Below are 17,043 nucleotides of genomic sequence, written 5' to 3'. Positions count from 1 at the left end.
AAAATAGGATCAAACTTGCTGTTTTACATACTTTCTCACTATTTTTATTTGCAAAGAAGACTTTAACAATGGAAGGTGGGATTTTATCCAGTCTAATTTGTTTGAGCTGGGAGACTAAGTTGACCCTGAGATTAACACCTAACCTGGTCATTTTCAAAAGAGTGGGATCTTTAATATCTACAGTAGACATGACCTTGCTTTAACATCCCAGCCAAAGGATGGCACCTCCAAGGGAATGGTGCCATCTCGCACCATGCTGAGGCAATGGTTAAGTCCTGGCACATTTGGGAAGAGTTCATACTCCCTGCTGAGACAATAACACCACTTCCAGCAGCACTGGATTGCCACACATCCATATAATGACAAAACTCAGTCTTGCTTCTAAGAGCCAACAAGATCTAACTCCAAGATGGCATGGCACCGTTAGACATACAGTTGTCTGATTTACCAAAATTACGGAAAACTATGCATAGCATCTGTGGCAGGCTGGTGAGTGGATAGAGGCCCAGAGACAGACTGCAGTTCAAACAAATATACTTTTATTATAAATAAACACAAAATAAACGTGCACATGGGCAAAATAAAGGGATTTAAACACAAATAAAGCAATACAAAAACAAAACTTGCAAAATTAAGGTTTCCAGGCTGGGCAATGCCTTCACTGGATTCACAAATACAAAAAACCCACAAACACCAACCTGCTTCCTCAGCTCCCTCTTCCCAAATGAGAAGCAGAGGCCTCCTTTTATGTCAGGTGGCTGGGCGCTGATTGATCGTTAATTATCCTAATCAACCCCAGCCACCTGAACATAATAAACCCAGGCAGGTAGGGGAAATTAACCCCATCCCTGCCAATTTAAAAAGGGCAGAGCTTTGCTCTGCCACAGCGTCATATAGTTAAAATCTTATTTAAGCCAGGTGTCTAATTAGGCTGGTGGCTGTTTAATTTGGTCTGACTTCTGCCACAGCATGGTGTCTAAATAAAGTTAGATGTGAAGAAGCCAGTTTTATCAGTGGGGTTGGCACACAAGAGGTCTTAGTCAGAAACATACAGAAAATGTATGATGGATTTATTACTAAAATAAGTACAGTAATGGTAGCATACTTTAGAAGCTGTAAAATGCGTTACTTTTAATAAGTAACATAACAATCATTATGGAATATTTACTTTATAGTGACTTAGTGACCAATTGGTTATTCGACCGCTTCTCGAGCGATTAAAAAATAAAATACTCGGTTGATTGGTTTCAGTCCCTGATTTACCCTTTAGATTCCGCTACCAAAGGGATCAAACTGGTAGTCCCACAATACCTACAGTACACTCATGGGGTTGATGGCGACTGTACGCTGGGCTGGATCTGTATTGTTACTGAATCACAAGAAAATCTCCCGGTTCTGCCCTCCTAACAAATCTTTTTTAATACAAATCTCAGTATTTAACTAGTATTTCTCAATGCACTAAAAGATAAAGGGAGATCTGGGGCAGCTATAGACAAATTAAACTACTTTAATCGTGATGTGTGCTGTACCACACGTCGGCTTCACAAACGCATGGTTTAAAGCATAGATTTCAAAGAAGGCTTGAGAATTGGGAAAGCTGCCTAATTCTGGAATGTGCCCTTGGGGAGGAATGTAATCATGGAAGTGAAAACTAAATGTTAAAAAAGAAAAAAAAGACCTGCTGCACAAATTGATCTTCCCATTTCTATTTTGATCTCTGCTTCATTTTCATTAAAACAGTATTTATTTCATAAAAGCAAATATTCTGTAGACTCAAATAATGTTTTGAAATGTATGTAGGATCCATACATTTTATATATGCTTTTAGTAGTGCTGGGGCAAACATGGAATTTTCATGTTCGAATATTCATTCATTTGCAAAAGGTAATAAAACCATATTATTTTTAAGTTAGAAAAAAATCCCAGGAGTAAGAATACATTCTGCAGGCCTTACTTTATTCCCCCTAAATGAATTCCAAAACAAAGGATGCCATACAGTAGTTTTAAGTTAAACAATTATTTTGTTTATTCCTGCATGAAGTCTTGTCAATACCCTAAACAAAGTGTCCAAAGACACATTTTGATTAATTATTAACATAGTTGAGGTTATTTAGGCCTTTTGTAAATGTTGGATCTAACTGAACAAGCAAGAGTCAAATATAAGTCTATCAAACATTTACTTGGTTCGCAAAAACATGTGGAACAGGTGACTTGGTAGAAAAAAAAACCTGACATGTAGTGTCAAGTACCAGTCATGTATGACTTGTTTGCTGCTGTACACTTATCCACGTGTCTTGATAAGTTTCCATTATCTATGCCAGTAGATTGTTGTGTGTGAGAAAATGCTCTTGATCATTATTTTTCGTTGTTTACCAACGTGGCTAATGATAGTATAGTATATATATATATATATATTTTTATTTTTATATATATATATATATATATATATATATTTTTTTTTTTTTGAACATGCTGTTCATGGACTGATAAAGCCAAGCTTGTACTGCAGCAAAGATTATTTATTTATCTATTTATTTATTTATTTATTTTAACTCTGCCCTGCCAGGTGAATTGCATGCCCTGCTCGCAAATGAGATTGTGCCTTCAAAATGCATCTAAAATGCAATAGCAGAGTGCAGGGTTAAATTTAAATGTCAAATGTTTTTTTCTTTTAACCATGCCACTAAGCAATAAAAAATGCAATGGAGTCGTTATTTGAATTTGTAATGTAGCCTTCGGCCTTTATCTGGAATATGTATAGTATGATCCTTTCCTTCATTGACAAGTAAGTGGCTGAGAGATGCTTTACGCATGGGACTCAGGTTTTTTTGATTGTGTGTTTTTGTACTGGGCACTGGTTGCACAATTGTCTTATTTTTAAGAGAAAGGTATTTTGAGATGTGCGTCCATCAAACCAGACACCCAAAGGTAAAGAGCAAATTGATATCCTCGATCTCTAAATTGAGACAGGCAGACTTTTTTCACTTGAGCCGTAAACTAGTACCTCCACCGTTTTTAAGCTTCAGTTTATTTTGTCCAAGTCTGAGCCTGCAGAGAATTGTAAAAGTAGTCATCTGGAAAATGAGTGGTAAATGGTGGAGGAGGTTAAATAGTGGAGCTCAGTGGGGTGCATGCTGGCAGGATTTTGGATTGGGTCACCGCTTGTAATATTTCTAGTGAACGGCCTCAACAAATGTGGTTCTCTTTTATGGTGTAATGTACACGTTTATGGTCCATAAACCTGTCTTAATTGAAGATATAAAAGTTTCATTTTAGATTATCTCATTATTTATCCATCTGCCTGTCAGGCTTGCTGTAATTAACAAGTATTTTCTTCTGCTGCTATTATTCAAACACTGTTAGTTGCCATGCCAAAGGAAGCCTGTAAATACCTTCGGTATTTTGGTTTAAAAGACACGCTCCCTTGAGAAAGCTATAGCCCCACTGATAATAATTTTAATATAGTGCATTTGTTCTGAACTTCTCTTGTTTTATACACTGCAGTATTCTTTCCCAGTGACTCACCGGCTTGTCGCATCCAAACTCCACGTCTGACCCTGAAAGAATTCTAAAGACAGGAAGTGTCATTGCTTTCTTTTCAATATCCTTCCCATTGAAGTATTGTTCTGGAGTGGTTTGCTTCAGCCCTGATGGTTCCATTAAACGTGTGATAGCATAACGTTGGCTTTTATTTCACTGCAACAGACAGTCTTAAGGGGCCTCTGTTTACGTAGCTTGTGTTTTGTGTGGGTGTGGATAGGTTTGAGAGTGTGCACAAATAGCCCTTAACGGAATCCATTTCAGCTGTTTTTGTTAAGACATTGTTTTGTAGGACTGCCCAGCTGAGAGACCTTGTTTTCAATGTGGTCCTGCATTTATCCAGTTTAACATCGGTGTGGCATTGAAGCAGGATTTGTACTCATTTCACTGCGACCTGTATGACCGGCAGGCTACTGTTCCTATGGGGAAAAATGGTTGGATTTTAATTTGCCGTTTGGCTGTTCTTGCACTGTATTATGATGTTTACTAAAACCCTTTTGCAGTGGGTAGCAGGTATATTGATTTTTACATTGTTTTATAAAGCTAAACCATTTCCTATACAGAACTTGAATTTGTGCAGAGTCTTTTTTATTGAACAATGTAGGTTGACTGGATAGAGTGCAGTCCAGCCCCCACCATTGTTTACAAAACGTCTGTCATTGCATTTTTATTGCCCTGTTGCATAACAGCCTTCAGAAAAGTCTGCAGGCTCTTACATTTCAATGTAACAGTCAAAAGCTGACCTTCCTTTTAGAGGAGCAGAGAAGGTTTAGCCTTGTCATAATGCTCTCAGTAGAGTGTAAGGCACCATGGGAAGCTGGGAATACACAGTCTCGGATACGGAAGCACCAGCCCGTTCTATCCACCCTTTTATCAAAGTTGGTCAAATCTGCCATCTTGACTGCTGCAACTGAAACAGAAATGTAACCGGGACATGCAGCTTTTCTATATTAAGGAATACGTGTTTGGAATAGTGCATATTAATCTTCCCATTTGCTTAGTGTTTGCTGTAGGTGGCAGTTCTGTTCCGTTTATTTTGTGTCCAACCCCTGTAAAGCAACACATAGAAAAATAAGTGCCTTGCAGTTGTTAACCACCAGATGGTACTGTAGGCCAAAATATAAACATACCTCCAGGGGAAGTGGTTTTGGACACAATATTCCTGATTTTACTCCAGTAACTCCCTGAAAATATGTGGTTTAGTACAAAATCTCCCTTTTTAAAAGAAAGCGATTCCAACTTTGTACTAAACCCCAGCAAGCACAACCGTCTTAACCCTGGACAATCAGCTGACCACCAGGCACTGCAATCTGGTAATCCTGCTTAAATTCTGCTTCCCTCAGCTGTGTTAGGTCCAGCTGTTGCTTTTGATCCCACCACTGCTGTTTTAATTATAATGAACACAATTAATTAAAATCTTGTCTGCATTAATTTGAACGTACTTCAGACTTTTAGGAGTCTTCATTTTTCTTGAGTAGGTGCTGTCTGTGTACACACACCACACAGTATATTCTGTCAGAGCAGAGCATGCTGCGTGTGAGTTAAGATACATGACTGGCAGAGTAACAAGCCAGGGGACATGTGCTGTCTCCCTCATAGAGTCTGAAATGACTCATCTGTGCAATGGGAATGGGGATGCAGATTTTACTGGTACAGCCGGAATTGAGAATTTTAAAATATAAAAAATATATATATATATATATATATATATATATATATATATATATATATATATATATATATATATATATATATATAATGTCAATTATTTTATTTATATATATATGTATAATATTTAGATATTTTATTTAACATCATATAATCAAAGAAACTACAAAATTATACTGTTGAAGTCTATTGGATGCTGTAATAGTAGTACAGTATTTCATAGCTGTATGTGCTTCAAATAAAAGCAGAGGTGAATGTAGCCAAGGTTTTTACTAAATTCTCTGCTACCTGTATGACTACTAGATTATAATTTTGTTTGTCTACAAATGAAAATGATGATGCAAAATATAAAACAAACTACTCCCAGTAGTTTAGACACTAATAGAGCGTAGATTCGGATAATGTTAAGTGTTAGAAGCAATTTTTTTTTTTTAATTTTTTTTTTATTCTGGTGGTGAAAAATGACTCTCCTTGTAGCAGACTTGAGATGCTGGTGGAATTTCAAACAGGCGCATGACACAGAATTTGCTGCATCAAAAAGAACAGCACAGTTGCATGGATTTAGGGTTAGAGACTGGGGACACAATTCACAGCTAGGAAGAATTAATTCCAGAACTGAGGATATATCAGCTCTGAAACTGAGGTCCATACACTATGCATGGCCTGGCATCACCTTCTGTGAACACTCTAGGCTTCATTTTAAGAAAGAAGCACCTCTTTTGAAGGGCATTTAGCCTAATCTCCTCGGCACAGTTTTGAATATGGACCTAAAGGCATTTAGCCTTAAATGAAACACCCTGTCCAGCTAAGTGAATTCCAATTAACTATAGCATATTTATAGTAAGCAAGTAGTTGGGTGATGAACTTTGTAGAAATACAGGTTTGTCTCTGCTGTGTTCAATGGAAACATTCGGCAGCTTTCCTTTTACTTTTTAAGTTATTTTAAAATTGTTCCGATGTCATCAAGAAATCCTCCTCAGACTTGCACGCATCATAATCTGTTTATGGTATATCAGGTCTGGATAGAGTAGGCTTTGAAAAAAACAATACCAAATTGCATTGCTATTTAAAGTTGTATAGTCCAGGAATGTTTTTCTTTTGCTTGGGGTATTGCGTGCAATGCCAAGAGAAAAGGCAAGGATTCCACAAGTGATCTATCGCCTATCTATCTTACACATCTGTATGGATTCTGCAGCAGAGCAGATAAGCTGCAGTTGTCACAGCAAAAAAAAAAAAAAAAAAATGGCAAGATAAAACAAAATATTTATTAAAAAAACTAATAAACAGGCTAGAAATACAGTACGACTTGTTTTGGAATGTCTGGGGTTATGTTTTTTACGCAAGGAAAAAAAAAAACTTTATAATGTAACTTGATGAGAAATGCTCTGCTCTGGTGGGATGTTTGTTATTGTGTGTGTATACTGGATAAAAATGATTTTAGTTCCTTCTTTAAAGATAAACTTAAACTACATTTAATGCGTTATAAATAGGAACAATAATGTGGAGTAGTTTATAAAGGCCACTGAAGTGAGTAACAGAGCTAGTCTCAATAGAGGGAGATGGTCAGATGACCTCCTAATTAATAGGCATTGGGCATTGCATTGAGGTGATCAAAGGAGTAGTTGACTTTGTTTGAGGGTGATACAGGGGATCTATAAAGTCAGAAGATATGCACTTACTGTAACCTTAAATATGTTTGGTGACAATAATGTTTGAAGGAGGTGCACTATATACGATTACAGTACAGTATATGTTTTCTCCCTTTTTTACTTTTATTTATTTATTTATTTTTTTACTTGCCTTACTGATCAAATTGCTTGTTCTGAATTCCTAGATGGTCTTGGGACCCTTTGATTCTAAAGTGTGTCTGAGCAGACAGTATTGGTTTTGACATGTGTTATGAGAGCCACAGGGCATGAAACGGAGACCCTGCCAAAAAATATTAGAAACAGCTACTAGATGACAAAAGAACACCACCTGCAATTGGTCTAGTTCAGCTATGCTGAACTTGTATTTTGATAACTCTTGAGAATGACAGGGAGCTGTGTTAAGGAGAACGCCTTTTTGTCCTTTACAGTCCCATCCAAATCCTGCTCATAATTTAAAGTAAATTGCTGGTCATGTCTAACCTGTAGTTCGAATGGATTAACTGAAAGCCTTATTATAAACCTGTATTGCATTTGTCTGTGATCCGATGAGGTGTTTAGATGAAAGTGGCTTTTAGTATCTCCGCTAACGTTGAGGCTGCATTTGAAAATCCTATATTTGGCCATTCTAGATGCTGTACCAAGTAAATTTTCATAGAAAGGAGGCTTCTGTATATGTGGGTAGATCTGTGCAGACACATGTTCCGAAGGGAAAAAAAAGTGTGCGTGTAACAAATGCCAAATACTGAATATAAATGAGCAAGTCAAAGATTCAGCAATTCACACACTTGGGCCATAAATTTAACATGAAGGAAAACTTTTGTTAATCGCCTTATAGCAGTGCCCACTGGATTCACGATTAACACTAATCACAATTTTTAATTATTGCATATAATGCCTCAAATGTTCAGCCAGTGAATAGAGGTCAATACTGTAGAAGCAATCATTTTAAATTGTTCCAGTATTTTTATAAGTGTCTGTCAGACTAACAATTACTGTCTCCTGTGCTAAATGTATTGCAGAAATGCAGTGTGTTTTTTAACATAATGTCAATTGTTTTGATATTTTTAGTCACGTACCTTTTGCCTTAAATCAGCTGGGAATTGAAGGCGAAAAGAAATCTGAAAACGTGTTCAGAGTGACTCGGTAGATGTAAAAAAAACAGAGAGGATTGCAGAAAATCAGCGGTCGAGTATCTTTTTAAACAGAATATCTTTTGAAACGACTGTCTAAATATTATTGGCTGAAGCAGTTTTAAGTGAGGCTGTATTTTCATTGATTAAAATATTAGTGTGTGCTTCCAGTGGCTAGAAAGGTTGCAGTGTTTTCGGCACAGTGCGAGATTGACATTTAGAAGTTTGTCTGGTTTATTGGAAATTTGCAGGTCCGTACAGCCTTTTGTATTAATGAATTGACAGATTAATTAATGAATTATTAGATTAATTAACATACGTTTATGAATTACTGTGTGCATTGACAAATTTTTTGTACGAATTGCTGGACAAATTGACCAATTCCCAAATTGACAAACTAACGGCTGGATAGTTTTGGCACAAATGGCACCCATAGATACCTCATGCTGATAAAGCGCGGTAATATTCCTTAGGATCGCAAAACGCTGCTGTACACTACGAAGATTCTGAAAAATAACGTGTTTGTTGAAAATACTAAAAGATGTTAAGTACTGTAACACTAAGGCGTTGTTATTGCCGAAATGAGCTTGTCAAAAAAAGTACAAGTTTTGACGGCAGGGTTTTGTTCGGGGTAAGAGCATTGTGTAATCTGACGGCATGGGACAAATAGTTTCCAACTGACACATTTTAATAAACAAGGCGGCAAGCAACCTTTTCAAAAGCAAACGGTAATGATTGAATTCAGTATTTTTAGTGGGGAAATATGTAGTTCCTGAAGTACATCTGCCAGTATGAACTTGGTCCATTCACAATATTGTTGTTGATAATAGTGATATTGAAGACTACATGTTTTAACTCCATCATGAAAGGGTTTAACTGTGTTTGCTTTGGTGCCCTTCTCAAACAACTTGATTGTCAACACTACAGGCTTTGGATTAGTTAGATATTATTATTTTTTACCTGCTTGAATAAATTGCTTCTTTTTTTATACCTTTTTAAGATCTTGCAAGTTTGCCCCAGGTCGGCATGTGATTGCATTTTAAATCCCAGGTCAAAGTTACATTAGAATAAATGGCTCAAGCAAAATCTAATCCCTGGCCGGGCGGGCAGCCCAGCATTCTAGCAGAACAAGTGGCAGCTGCATGTGTTCACCGTCGACGTACACCACACCCCTGTGGCCCCCCCCCCACCCCCACCCCCCCCCCCCCTCCCTCTCTCTCTCTCAACAGCAGCAATATTAACTGTGGGGGTATCCCATAATTCCCCACTGTCTGTTTTAGCCATGTCATGTGCTGCCTGCATTGAATAACACACACAGAGCGGGGGCAGGATTAGAAATGCAGAGGCAAGTAAAACTGGGGAGGGGGTGTGGACCACAAGCTTCAGCTTCAAAGAGCAACTAGGTGTTCTGATGGAGGTCCACTCTGGGACTAGCCAGCAACTCTCTGAACTATGTCTAAAATTAATTTGAAATACAAAGCAGACTGACCTGGGGGTAAGACAAACTGGAGAACAGCTCTTTGAGACACTGGTGGCTGAAAACCAATACTGGGAGGGGGGGAGGTTAACTTTATTCTGGAGCTGCTGATCTTACTAGACACTGGTTGGTAAAACTGGCATAAACACAAAGTCAGATAAGCCAGAGGGAGTAAGCACAGTTTGTGTACTGTGTTTGGTGTCTTTTCTGGATGAGGGCTCCTGTCATTAAGGTCTGTATCTGATTTTGGAAATGGTAGTTGTGGTTCAGCCAGCGTATTTTGCTTGTGTTTTATTCAGGTAAACCGTCTGTTTTTTCTTCATTTTTGTTTTATTTTATTTTAAGGGCAGAATTTCAAACAACAGGTCTTGGTGTTGTCTGAGGAAATGTTCAATTATATAGGATGGGGAGGAGCAGTTAGCGCTTAATATATTAAACTTTATTATGAGCAGTTATGTAGGCTACTAGAAAATAAAACAAGCCTGCATCCAGTGAAGTCTTTCTATTCAAACTCTGAATATGGGCTGAGTGTGAGTTTTCCGTCTTTGTTTGGGTGGCAACTAAATTGCATGCATTTACATTTTATTAGCACAAGTATTCTTTGACATTTTTCCAAATTGTCAGCTGTAACAAGTCAGTCTGGATCAGTGTGAATCTGTCATGTTATGCAAAAAATGCCAATATGCTGTACACTTCCAATCACTGGAACAGTTGTCCAAATGCTAAGGTTTCCTTAATCTTTTTGAAAGTGTCAAATACTTTCCAATTATTATTGCCTTGTTGCCATGCTTTAGAAAAATAACAGGAGAAACAAAGTGTATCTGTGGTCGCAGCTGGGATTGGGGAGCTGGACATTACTGCTCACGAAATAAATTGACCATTACTGTGCTTTTATATGATTAGTTTTAATGCTGCTGGCATATGGAGAGTCCTTAAATGAATAGTACAGCAACCGCTTTGTAGACGGGTGTCGGAGTGTGAGCTGTTATCATTTGGGTTTGCATTCTTTTGTCTTACGTTGGGCAGTGCAAGATGAGAAAGTATACAACATCGCAGAATTAGAAATGCATCATCTTAACATCTAGTAATTTCTGACCTGGAAAGCTTTAATTTGTGAACGGGACATGCCAATCAGAGCCTTGGTATCTCAGTCCTTCCAGTAAGTCTCCAATTACTCTAAAGGTAATGCCTGTTTGTGCACCAGGGATATATGGGTATGGTCTGATATGCAGGCTACAGTTGCACAACGTATAACCATTATGCGGTGTAAGGTCTGGTGGAGAAAGTGCCTTGATGACTTTCTAATCATACTGTAGGCATAAAATTAGGGGATACAGCCGTTAACTTAATGTGCCATCTACAGTGGTTCCTTCGACAACAATCTAGTATCCAGGGAAATTAGTCTGAAAGGTCTCCTAAGGCTTTAAAATCAATTTCCCTGCCTTTATTAGTCCAGTATGTTTTTCACCAGTCCCATTTTCAATGTGTACTTGAACCCTTTTTAAACTGTGAAATACATTTCTCTTAACTAGTCCTCATGCTCTTTTTTCTGAACAGAGAGTCCCTTGCCATTTACACCTTCACTTAAAAAGCATACTCTTATTGAAATCAAAGGCTGTTGTGGGAACGGAAAACCAGCAGCATTGTTCCATGAAGAGAAATGATCTCTGGATACACTATGACCAATCCTCTTTATGATGAACGCTCCAGAGTGGAAAATGAGAGATTGCTCTGGTTTAGTTCCCCAGCTGACCCATGGCTATTGAAAATCCAAACAATCCGTTACTAAGGAGAGGGATTCAGAGACTGAAAGCACAGGTGCTGTATTTTCAGGAAGTTATTAGAAATTAATATAGTTTATTTTTCATAGGGACAGTGATAAAAAGGTTCAGGATCTAGTAGGGACTGGGGCTTCTTCAGCCCTACTCTGTTAGTGTACTGTATCTGTCCCTTTGAATAGTAGTTGAGAGAAGATAGTCAACTGTCATCAATACCAGTTTAGTGTTTCATGACACCATTGCACGAGTTCAGCCTATATTGTACTGGAAAATCTTGTATTTAGTAGTTTTAGAGTTTACTTGCATGCTTTAAAAAGAGAGTTCTGTAGAGGTTATAGTTGAGAGATGAATCCATTCTCCATGTTGAAACAGTTCTATCCAATTGCACAACTGTGACACACACAGGACTCCAATGGAATAGAGTTCAGTGCGTCAGGTTAATTCTGTATAAAACACACAAGTGCTGTTGATTTTAGAGAATTATACTTGGATATACAGTCAAGCCTGTGTCTGCTTGTCTGTGGAATACAAAAGACAGAAGGAGTAATGTGTTGAGCAAGAGTAAAATGGCAAAATGCCCCAGTTACACTGGAATTTAAATTATACAATAAAGCTTTGTTTACCACATAGAAGCCAAAATTGAATGGATGCCTAAGCTGTCTGTCTCTACACTGGGTAGGTGGGGTTCCACCTTCTCTTTTTTTTCTTTTTTTTTTTTTCAACCAGCAGAGTTGACGGTTATCCCAGAAATATAAAGGTCACAAGTGAAACGATTCTCAGCCTGATCCCAAGTCAATCCATTAGAAAGTCTAGAATACATGAAAATGAAATCATTCATCTCAAGATCCTTTTAGTTACTGTATGTAATTTATAAAATATGACACTTTATTGAATATTTCATTTTTTGGTTTATTCCTTCACAAATGGGCATATATTTGAAGCTAGTGCAAAGGCAGATGTTCTGAAAATAATAAAAACATTGTTTTTGGTATAATAGCTTAGTTGCAGGTAGCTGTTGAATGTATTGCTCTGTGTAGTTTATTTGCTAATTTCATAACCGTTAACTCTTTCAGCACTACAGGGCTATATACAGTTCTATAAAAGAAACTACTCACAACGGCACACCAGTCTAGTAGTATAAGAAAGGTCAAAACAGTAGCCGAGTCAGCTAATCTAATATGCATATCTATGCCAATTTGTATTTCTTTATCCATGGGTACTATTTCTGAGAAGTGTTTAGAGTTCAAATTGCTTTACTGTATGTATCAGAATTTTCCTTTGGACTTCATTCAAAATGGTGCCCAATATTGTTTTTTTTTTTTTTTTTTTTAATAATTTTTTTATTAATGTATATGTGGGTTTTGCATACATTAATTGGTCAGCCCCTGCTACTCTAGCACCACAGGCAGTGGGGCACTGATATGCCCTTTTTTTTTTCCAGGTTTCACTCTGTCAACTCTGACCTTTTTTAACAAGCACTGAATCACAAAAGAAAATCCAAATAAAAGTTTAGCAGATAAAACTGCGCGAGTGCTTTTGGGCTTCAAGCAGTGCTGGTACTGTACAGTTCAGTAGCTTGCTTCAGAAAACTAGTGGTCTGGATTGCAGAGAACTGTTCATTTTCAAAGGACTTATATACATTAACACCACTTCCAATCAAAACATTCCCAATTTTTTAAATTTATTTTTTAGCTGGGTAACTGACCGGTCTCTATTTAAATCCTACTAATGTTAGAATACCTCAAAGGTATCTACAAAAGCTATTTTACTGTATGGAGTGGACCTGTTGATGAAATTCCTGTTTAAACAGATCACCAAAATGCTATAAAATCTTGTTAAATCCATTAAAAACAATAAACCCACTTTTTTATAATTTTAAAGATTACCACCCCAAACAACATGCAGACATTACTGATGACAGAATCACATTTTTATATAGGACTGTTTTAAATGCTGAATTACCAGAAGATTGCAGAAGTACACAAGTATATTAAACCATGTCAATCTACAGTACTACCTCAGTGTTGGGAAACACAGTTCTGCTGTAGGTAAGGTTTCAGATGTTTAGAAACTAGAATAGAAAAAAAAAAAACCCTGCTTTGACTCTCCAAGGTGCTTGCCATTCCTAGAATTACCTTTTACAGATATGCCTGATGGTAGACGGACACTATTTTGAACATCTGGTGAATAGTTAGTGAGTAACTTGTTCTGTTTGGCCCAATGATCCCAGACTTCTGAAACAACCTGTGTATGTATGGTCTATGTTATGAAGTTGCCTGAACAGCAGCTATACATTATGTGAAGTTGCAGGTTTGCAAAGTAGTCTGGTACAGGTGGTTGGCAAATTATGCTCTTGCAATTTCAAATTGAATGTGGGTTCTATGACCAGAACTGAACCTCTAAACATTAAGGCAAGGAATAGTTAGTGCAGTGCCCCTGGCAGTGTACAGGCTTAGGTTAGGGGGACATGGGTTCAAGCTCTTTGGCTGTCTTTCTCATCCTTTGCTGTTAAGTCTTAAATGAGCAGATTGGGGCAGTCTTGTCTGGAAAGTGGCTGAATCTCAGTTGCTTGTTGGGAGATCAGAAGTGAATGTGGAGAACTGAATAGGATTCAAGCTGATACAGTAAATGTACAATTTGAGTTTTGGTGCTAATCTTTACCATTATGTACTTTAGCAGTAAACCATCCAGAGTTAAAACTTCCATTTTGAGTTGCACGTTTTGTGAAAATATGTTGACAAATACATAATTTGATGTTGCAAAAAGATAATTATCTAATATTGTATTTGCTTTATGCAGTTCATTTTAAAACCACACTTTATTTATTATGTTCGGTTTATAGCAGATGTTGTGGAGGTTGGTTTGAAGGTAACTTTTTTTTTTTTTTTAATATACTTTTAGTAAATCTCTGTTAAATTTGGAAACTAATTGTTAAATTTTTGAACATAAAAACAAAAAATATTTTTACTTCAATTTCTTTTTTTTAATTTAAAAATGCATATTCAGTGTACCTCCCATGTTGCTGTGCTGTACCATGGCAGCAATGGCCTACAGTTTACTGGGTTTTGTTTTATTGTTTATGAAGGTTTTGTTTTATTGTTTATGAAAGGTGGCATTTTCACAGCCTTAATACTGTGCTTTTATAAAAAAAAAATATATATATGAAGACCAGTATTTAATTGTAGTATAATTTTGTGGTTCAAATGAGGTGGTCACCAGAATGTACAGTTCCAATGAATGAGTATGCACTGAAAGGTCCCATTGTTGGGTTAGTTCCCTTTTGCAAATGAAACACTGCTCTTCAGTAATTACCAGTTGGGCTGTTATGTGGCTTCCTTTTTTTTTCACTGATTTTAGCGGTGGTTTTAAAGAATATATTTTTTAAAGAAAAGGGTTTGTGGAGGTGAAGGTTATATTGTTAAAGTATCAATTTCATAAACATTCTGGATTGGGGTGAAAATATAATATGAGCTGGATAACTGTTGTTTACATACTTGTTATAATCAGGGGGTTATTTAGAAAATTATATTATAAGTGCTGCTAATCAAGTGTGTGCTTGTCAAGTCAAGGATGCTCACCTTGTGGTGTATTCTGCCAGTAATTGTGAACCGTCATTGTTCTCCCCCCAGCGTGTGTTTGTGTGACTGAGTCTGTCTCTCTTGTTATTGGCCAAGCCGTCGATGATGCTCAGGAGCAGCACTGCCTCCCTGCCCAGCTCGCTGCAGAGCTGTTCTTTTAAGAGGCAGCCCTGGGTCCCTCTCAATGAATAAATCTCACTGGCTGTGCTGTGAAGAAGCCTCTTTCTTTGTCTTTCTGTATGTCTCTCTCTCTCTCTCTCTCTCTCTCTCTCTTGTTTTGTCCTGTCTCATTCATTAAGCAACAGCTCACTGTCTCTCTTCAGTACTACATCTCTGCAGCTAACCTTACCCCTGTTTTGGGGGTGTATTGGAAGATTACAGAACTCTGCATCGTGTTTTATAGGGGAAGCTTTGACTCAAGTCATTGATTTTACAAGGACATCCAGCTCCTGAGTGTGCTCTGAGCTGCAGTTTGTAAGAGCATTGAAAACTTGTTGCAGGTATGTTTTAAAATGTTGCTTTGTATGTTTAGTATTATAAATATATTATCATGTGTGTGAATTTTTGTCTGTGTATTATAAATGTGTTGGTGTACAGTATGGCTTTAAATATGAAACAGCTATTAGTGTGTCCTGTGTCATTTATATTTGTGTTTACCTGTAATAAGCTGTGAAGGTAGTGCCTCCTTTCGTGCATGAGGGCTATGCTGGTTGTCTACAGTATTTTCCGAGTTATTGCAGCAGATTATCACTGTAGATTATCACAGAGTCAACCAGCAGCCCATAGTCTTTGTTTTGCTATACTATACAAGTTGTCAGTCTGTAGTATTACTATATGACCTGCATTTTCTAGATGGGGATTATATTGCAATTTTTTAAATTGTAATATCAGGTTGCATTTACTGGAGCTCCTTTGCATTGTTTGCAGCATTAACTTGATCTGAGGGTTGCAGTTGGTGGGGCAATTTAAAGCATTCTCCCCACTCTGCACAATGGAACAAACAAGCCTGTTGCATTTATTGGAAATCGGTGTTCCGAGAGGACAATCGTCATTCTGGTTTGTTGTGCTGCGTATTCCAGTCGTGCGGCAGTGATTCACGCTGTCTGAGAAGGGGGGGGGGGGGGGGGCTGCAGGGGAAGCCATGTGATTAATTGCAGGTATTTTACTTTTTCAATGATGCCTGGCAGTGCTGTAGAGTAAATGCTGTCTGGAGAAATGCCATCAGATTCCAAGTAATATATTATTATTATTATTGTGAGTTATCTGCTGTACACGGTGCATATTGAAAATGTTGACAGTATTAAAATCTGTAAATTTATATGCCATACATTATTTATGCAGTATATTGTGTGTGTGCAGTGGGGGGATGAAGCCTATAGCTTTTAAAAATGCTAACGTTACCGTTGTAATTGCTAATGGTAAACTGACTCACTGGCCAGTTTGTTATTTAGACAGCAGGTGGTAACAGGCTCCATTCTAGTTCTGTTCTAGTTTACTGGCTTTGTGCTGAGCAACAGTAGTCTTTTAGAAAATGCGAGGGAGCAGTAGGGGGGGTGGAAGCGGAGGGGGGGTTGTTGTGATTTTAAAAAGACAGAGCGCATGATGCAGTTTGGGATGCATTGACTCTGTTTTGTTATTACAGCAGTTTAGGGTGGAAGGTATCTGTGTGTGGATGGCTGTAGAAGGATTTTGATTGTTTGATAGCAGCATTAGGCATCTAAGGAAAGAGCAGTTGGCCATATTGATGAAAAAAAAAGAATGTACTGTGCATTTATGGTACTGTATTAGTCAAACGGATTTTAGTACTTTGTAGATCGTGCTTTGGACTTCTGTCAAGTAAGTAGTTTCAAGCTTAAAATTAACTGATGGGAGTGATTTATTATTTCTGTAACCCTGTCATATACCTGAAGTGGTTTATAGAACTCAACAGTAATGTTCTGATTGTTCATTTTGGTTATTGCATCCCTTTGTTTACATATTCCAGGTTTTTTTTCCCTAACCCTGTTGCAGAACTGATTTGGGGTTGCAACATCTTGTAATTGTGGTTTTTAGGGTGTTACAGAGACACGCTTGTGTTTCTGCTGTTTTCACTGGATCTCCTGCCTCCCAATCCTTGTCCCATTTAAGTCAAAGTTCCACTTCGCTCTGTACCTATCACTGGAGTACTGCTGTTAGGTGGGATTTACTGCAAGCTGGTAAAATGTCCTGCTTTTTGTAAACTAG

The 17,043-nt window shown here is 37.6% G+C and overlaps 1 protein-coding gene across 4 annotated transcripts in view; it reads left to right on the top strand.

The window, feature by feature from the left end:
- Positions 1 to 17,043, top strand: part of LOC121317560 (sodium-dependent phosphate transporter 2-like) — a 48,604-nt gene that overhangs the window by 14,189 nt on the left and 17,372 nt on the right. Inside the window, exon 1 of one of the 4 annotated variants that reach the window (XM_041253643.1) lies at positions 15,023 to 15,320. The exons of 2 other annotated variants lie outside the window; for them this stretch is intronic. The gene's annotated coding sequence lies outside the window, so the exon portion shown is untranslated. Of the gene's footprint in view, positions 1 to 15,022; positions 15,321 to 16,485; positions 16,657 to 17,043 lie in introns of those variants that run through there. One more of the 4 variants, XM_041253652.1, reaches the window with a different exon arrangement.

Source organism: Polyodon spathula, chromosome 1, assembly GCF_017654505.1.
Source record: "Polyodon spathula isolate WHYD16114869_AA chromosome 1, ASM1765450v1, whole genome shotgun sequence".
Lineage (NCBI taxonomy): Eukaryota > Metazoa > Chordata > Actinopteri > Acipenseriformes > Polyodontidae > Polyodon > Polyodon spathula.
The sequence above is the reverse complement of the archived record's forward strand: the minus strand, read 5'-3'. Positions and strand labels throughout refer to the sequence as shown.